This window comes from Pseudophryne corroboree, chromosome 6 (assembly GCF_028390025.1).
Source record: "Pseudophryne corroboree isolate aPseCor3 chromosome 6, aPseCor3.hap2, whole genome shotgun sequence".
Lineage (NCBI taxonomy): Eukaryota > Metazoa > Chordata > Amphibia > Anura > Myobatrachidae > Pseudophryne > Pseudophryne corroboree.
The window spans coordinates 84576472-84582505 of NC_086449.1; the positions used below are offsets into that span (position 1 = coordinate 84576472).

Here is a 6034-nt window from a genome sequence, read left to right on the forward strand (position 1 = left end):
CCTGCATGCAGGCAAATCTAGCACCGGCGATAGCGATGTGCGGGGCCGCGCATCGCTATTGCTGAGGGGGCTACACACGAGTGATCTGTGCTTAAAATCTAAGCAATCTAGTCAGATTGCTTAGATTTTAAGCATGGATCTCTCCTTGAGTACCCCCCTTTAATACTGAGGGTGAAAATGGAGTGGTCATGACCACACACTATACATGTTATGAAACAATAACAAGTCACTTATATCACCAATACCATCAAGGCAACAGCTTGTTCTCTGCTAAGACATATTCAGAGCTATTCAATTGTAGCTCTGTTCGGGCGCGATGGCTGCGGGCGTCTGCATTTCAGCTCACACCCATGGTGGTTCATGCATGAAGGCGTGAACAACACGAAAAAAACTCCAATTGAATTGTGGCTCATGATCTCCCATCACTTCAGATGGGAGATGGGGTGTGCAAAACAATTGAATACCACCCATTGTGTTTTGTAGTTCTACAATACTGAAGAGCCAATGGCAGTGGTAAAATTTAGGTGGAAAGTCACCAGGCCTGAAGCGTGGCGAGCTCAGCAAGCCTATGAGGAGACACACTGCGCTCGCCATCGGTATCCCGCCTGACGGGATTCCGGCATCAGTCTTATGACAGCTAGGATCCTGGTTTCTGGGATCCCATACTGAATCCTGCTGAACAGTCTCCTTTGCCTCTCTAGATACTCAGGAGCGGTGCGGGGAGAGGAACCCATCCACTTTTCATTGCTACACAAAGTAAATATGACATGTAATCTCAAGTGAAGTCTGATATTTTTCAGTGAATTCTATCATGAAAAAGATCACTGCTCACACAATTAAAAAACAAACAAAACCATGTGCCCCGTGTGAGGATCGAACTCACGACCTTCAGATTATGAGACTGACGCGCTACCTACTGCGCTAACGAGGCAGCTGCACATCATGTAGAATGCTGCCCATATAGTGTGTAGAAGAAATGGCTAAAAAAATTAAATAAAGAAAACAACATTGCTTTCCTATAGGGTTCTATATATCATACAGAGAAGAGCCTAAATCCAGCAAAACTGGTCTTTTTGCCAGAGATAGATCTTCTCCCTCTTAACAAACTGCAATGACTGCAACAGCTATCACACACTTTAGTTCCAGTTAAACTAGGGGGTATTCAATTAGAGCCATTTTTACGCCTGGGCGAAAAAACCACGTTTTGCTATTTTTTAGGGCGAATAGGGATTCGTCCTATGCAATAGCAGGGCCGTTTATTTGCCTAGGCGAAAAATTTGTCATGAGCAAAAAACTTGTGGTTCGGCAAACCCACACGTGTTTTCACACCTGTGCTGGCGAAAACGTAGACCATTTTTGACGATTTTGAGGTATTTTTTGTCAATGCCTTTTTGATAAAAAAGAAGACATGAAAAGGCTTTGGCGAAAATGACCAGAAGAAAATGGCCCGCCATTGAATATGCAGGGGGGGTGGGGGGGTGAATTCAATAGCTCTGAAATTATCAGAGGTAATTGAAAAACCCCCTATGATGTAATTGGGATTTCTACTTTAACCAAAAAAACGTAAAAAAAAAACAAAAAAAATGTTTTTAATTTTCGTACATAAATGTTAACACCTACAGATTGTGAACATGCGGTGCCCTCATACCTCTTATTTATTTATTTATTTATTTATTTATTTATTAACAGTTTCTTATATAGCACAGCCTGTTATGACCCAATCTTAGGGATGGCCATCGACTATCAATGAGTCATAATCATTAATGGTTTATGGTCGATGCAGAATACATCGAATACTTTTACCATCAATGGAGGAGAACCAAATAGTTTCCCTCCATCGATGGCACAGCATAACCAAATTTTTTTTGTTTTTCCTTTAACATGGTGCTGGGACATGGCCTAAATCTGCCCCCTGATACCAGCGAAGCCCCCCTCCAAGATTCTGGTTGGCCCATGGGCCAGTCAGCGAAAGAACAGGAATGACAATCGGTTGGTGAAATCATCGATGGTTATCCATTGTATAGGTGTCAGCCATAAATGGTAGCCATCGATGTTAACTGCACTGATGACCATCCCTACCCAGTCTAATTGTATTACGGTTTCCTTCCCAATTGTAAAGTGCAATGTAATATGCTGGTGCTATATAAATAAATGTTAAACTCTAACGAGCAGGGCCCTCTTCCTCATGTGCTTTTACTTCTCTTACTTAAACTATCTTCTACTCCATACTCTATTTGACGGCATCAAATCCCTCTGTTTTCTGCCGCCCTGATACTTATACCACTGATATATGCTGCTCATACCTCCCAACTTTCGACTCTACGGAGTCGGGACCTGCCGCAATGGAGGTTTGCCTGAAAAAGGGGTAGGGCCTAGGGGCAGGACCTAATGCGCGATCCCCATTTTTGTCATTTTGGGGGCGTGCCCAGCACTCCCTGAGCAGCTGGGCAGCCCCTGGCTAACCCTTCCTGCACCGATAGATACTGTGCGCATCCGCCTATCTCTGCTGTGGTGGGTGAGGTACAGGGAGCGATACTTAACTTTGAGTCTTGAAGCAGTTGAGCCTGTAGGCTCCATGTAAACACAAAGACACTCCTCACAGAATAAATGTAGCAGGCATTAGCATCTGAATGTAACAGGAACAAATATGGGTTGCCCTCAACCTACATTTTACAATGCTGTTGATGTCTGTATTAAAGCAGACCGATAGTGACTACTATCCAGGGCGTCACCGGGTGTGGTGACACCCAGTGCACACCCTTGATATCCCAGCCGCTCGTGGCAAAAAGAGGGCATGGCCTCGTGGGATTGAAACTCCGGGGGCATGCGCATGCCCAACATCTCCGGAGATGCTGGGCTGTACTGGGCTGCCCCTGAAGATTGGCTCCCAGCGCTGTCGGCTCCTCTTCTATGACAGGAGCCGGGTGCTGTAGCGGAATTTCACACTGCAGCACCTGGTTCCTGTCACTGCGGAGGAGCCCACAGTTTGGTGTCACCCTTCCAGCATACTTGCCTACCTGACCCTCTCCATGAGGGAGAAAATGCTCTGTTCCCGGACTTTCCTGGTAATGTATGATTGCCATCACCTGTGGTGAAACACCCTTCTTATCCATTAACTAGCTCACCACAGGTGATGGCAATCACACATTACCAGGAAAGTCCAGGAACAGAGCATGTTCTCCCTCATGGAGAGGGTCAGGTAGGCAAGTATGTCTTCCAGGCGTCACAGTAGGGTTGCCACCTGATCCCTTTAATTCTGGACACATATTAATTACACAGGTTCTGTGGCTGGTTGACTTCAAGACTCCATTTCACCTGGCTAATCCGCCACAGAACCTGTGTAATTAATATGTGTCCAGAATTAAAGCATACCTCCCAACATGACCCTCTCCAGGAGGGACACAATGCTCTGCTCCTGGACTTTTTTCATAATGTATGATTGCCAGCACCTATGTTGAACAGGTTAATGGATAGAAAAGGTGTTTCAGCACAGGTGATGGCAATCATACATTAAGAGGGAAGCCCAGGAGTAGAGCATTGTGTCCCTCCTGGAGAGGGTCATGTTGGGAGGTACTTGCCTACCTGACCCTCTCCATGAGGGAGAAAATGCTCTGTTCCTGGACTTTCCTGGTAATGTATGATTGCCATCACCTGTGGTGAAACGCCTTTCTTATCAATTAACTAGCTCACCACAGGTGCTGGCAATCATACATTACCAGGAAAGTCCAGGAACAGAGCATTTTCTCCCTCATGGAGAGGGTCAGGTAGGCAAGTATGGAAAGGGATCAGGTGGCAACCCTACGTCACACCCGGGTGCAGGCCACACACCCCGCACCCACCTTGTGACACCACTGCTACTGGGGAGTGGGGTGTGGGGTGGTGGGGGCACCAAGCCCACATTAGATAAACCAAGCCCACATTGCAATATGCTTGTAGAAAAGCAGGGGCCACTTGGTAATGTTTGTCCTCCAGGCTGAAAATTGCCAGCATACCCCTGTTCCCTGCACTACTGTGCGTCTGTGCAATTCCTTACAAATCGGTATCAGGTCCTTAGTATAAAGACTGAAAGCTGTTGCAATACCACTTATGCCCAAAAGATGGCGCTATCAAGGCAGTAAATAAGTGAAGAGATGTTTAGTTTCTAGGGGGAAGCAAACCCTGACGGATCTTACTGCAAGTTTTCAGTTTTTTTACCTGCCACGAAGCTTCTCGCTTTTAATTAAATATACTGTAATGATTTTAGTCTAATCGGGTGTTAGGGAAATAATATAAAAATGTGGTTATGTCTGCTCACAGAGATATGAGTACCTGTGATGTCACTGAGTGTAAGTAACCAGGGGTTAATACATCTTGATGGGTATGTAGTCAAAGGTCGAAAATAACAATGTCAACATTCATATTGCTGACACCACAATGATGTCAGCTTTGTTAATGTCAACAGGCAACATGTCAACATTCTCAGAAATTTCGCATCAGGAGAAATTTCCACATTGTCAGAGTGTTGAGATGTGGGTAAGGCAGTGGGCGGGAGGGTTAGGATTAGGCTGCAGTGGAGAGGTAAGAGTTAGGCTGCAGAGGGAGAGGTTAAGGTAAGACTGTGGGGGGAGAGGTTAAGGTAAGACTGTGGGGGGAGAGGTTAGGGTTAGGCTGTGGGGGGAGAGGTTAGGGATAGGCTGTGGGGGGAGAGGTTAGGGATAGGCTGTGGGGTGAGAGGTTAGGATTAGGCTGCAGGGAAGAGGTTAGGGTTAGGCTGTGGGTGGGATGGTTAGGCTGTGGGGTGGGAAGTTAGGGTTAGGCTGCGGGGGAGAGTTTAGGGTTAGGCTGCAGGGGGAGAGGTTAAGGTAAAGCACTAGAGGGAAGCTTGGGGTAAGGCTTCAGGCAGGAGGATTAGGATTTTTCTTGCTCAATAAATTACCCTGTTGACGCACGTTAACCCATAGAATGTCAACAGGCAACATTCTCAGAAATTTCTCATCAGGAGAAATTTCCACATTGTCAGAATGTCCCCTTCCCGGCGCGCTAGGTGATCGAACCCTCTGGAGCTAATGGTGTCCAGTAGCCGAGAAGCAGAGCCCTTAACTAAGAAGAAGTAGGTCTGCTCCTCTCCCCTCACTCCCACGCTGCAGGGAGCCTGTAGCCAGCAGGTCTCCCTGAAAATAAAAAACCTAACATAAAGTCTTTTCTGGAGAAACTCAGGAGAGCTCCCCTAGTGTGCATCCAATCACTCCTGGGCACAAAGTGTAACTGAGGTCTGGAGGAGGGGCATAGAGGGAGGAGCCAGTTCACACCCAGATTAAGACTTTTAAGTGTGCCCAAGCTCCTGCGGATCCCATTCTATACCCCAGTTCACACCCAGATTAAGACTTTTAAGTGTGCCCAAGGCAAGCTCCTGCGGATCCCATCTATACCCCATGGGTCCTTTTGGAGTCCCCAGCACCCTCTAGAACGTAAGAGAAAGAACACTGCCTAATACTATATTAGTAATTATTAAGCTTTTCTATCTTTCACACAACAATCAGTCTCCTGGGAGACTGTCAAAAATTGCCAATGCTGACTATATTTCAAGTCATCATGGCGGGGTATTGGGAAAAGTTTTCAATAAGCAATAATCACGCCTCGGATAAACCTCATTGGCTATGATACTGCCACTGCGCAAAGCTAAATATCCTAGCGTCCAGCGAGCATCACCCCCCGAGCAATCCTTACTTACATTATGGAGAGGCGATGCAGCGGTTGTTATTACCGCTGAGGTTCATGGGAAGATATATGCAAATTGCACTCTACAAGCAGCTCTCCCATTGATAGACCCGGGCTGCTGCGTGCATTGTCTCTCTATGACCTCTGTGTGTAATGTGTAATATGTAATAGGTGTCCTGTGTCTGACCTGTGTCTATCAGTCATATATGGCGATTACCCAGCAATGTAACACAAATGTTTAATATCTGTACAGGCGGTGCCTCGATGCCCGTATTGTTAATTTGTAAATCCTCAATAAAGGTATTCTGTAAAAAAAAAAATAATAATAATAATATGC

The 6034-nt window shown here is 46.0% G+C and overlaps 2 non-coding genes across 2 annotated transcripts; both read right to left on the reverse strand.

The window, feature by feature from the left end:
- Positions 1-858: 858 nt before the first annotated feature.
- TRNAM-CAU (transfer RNA methionine (anticodon CAU)) lies at positions 859-931 on the reverse strand. Its single transcript has one exon. It is a non-coding gene; the product is annotated as a tRNA-Met (tRNA).
- A 4588-nt stretch (positions 932-5519) lies between these two features.
- On the reverse strand, positions 5520-5660 carry LOC134938365 (U4 spliceosomal RNA). Its single transcript, XR_010180931.1, has one exon. It is a non-coding gene; the product is annotated as a U4 spliceosomal RNA (small nuclear RNA).
- Positions 5661-6034: the final 374 nt, after the last annotated feature.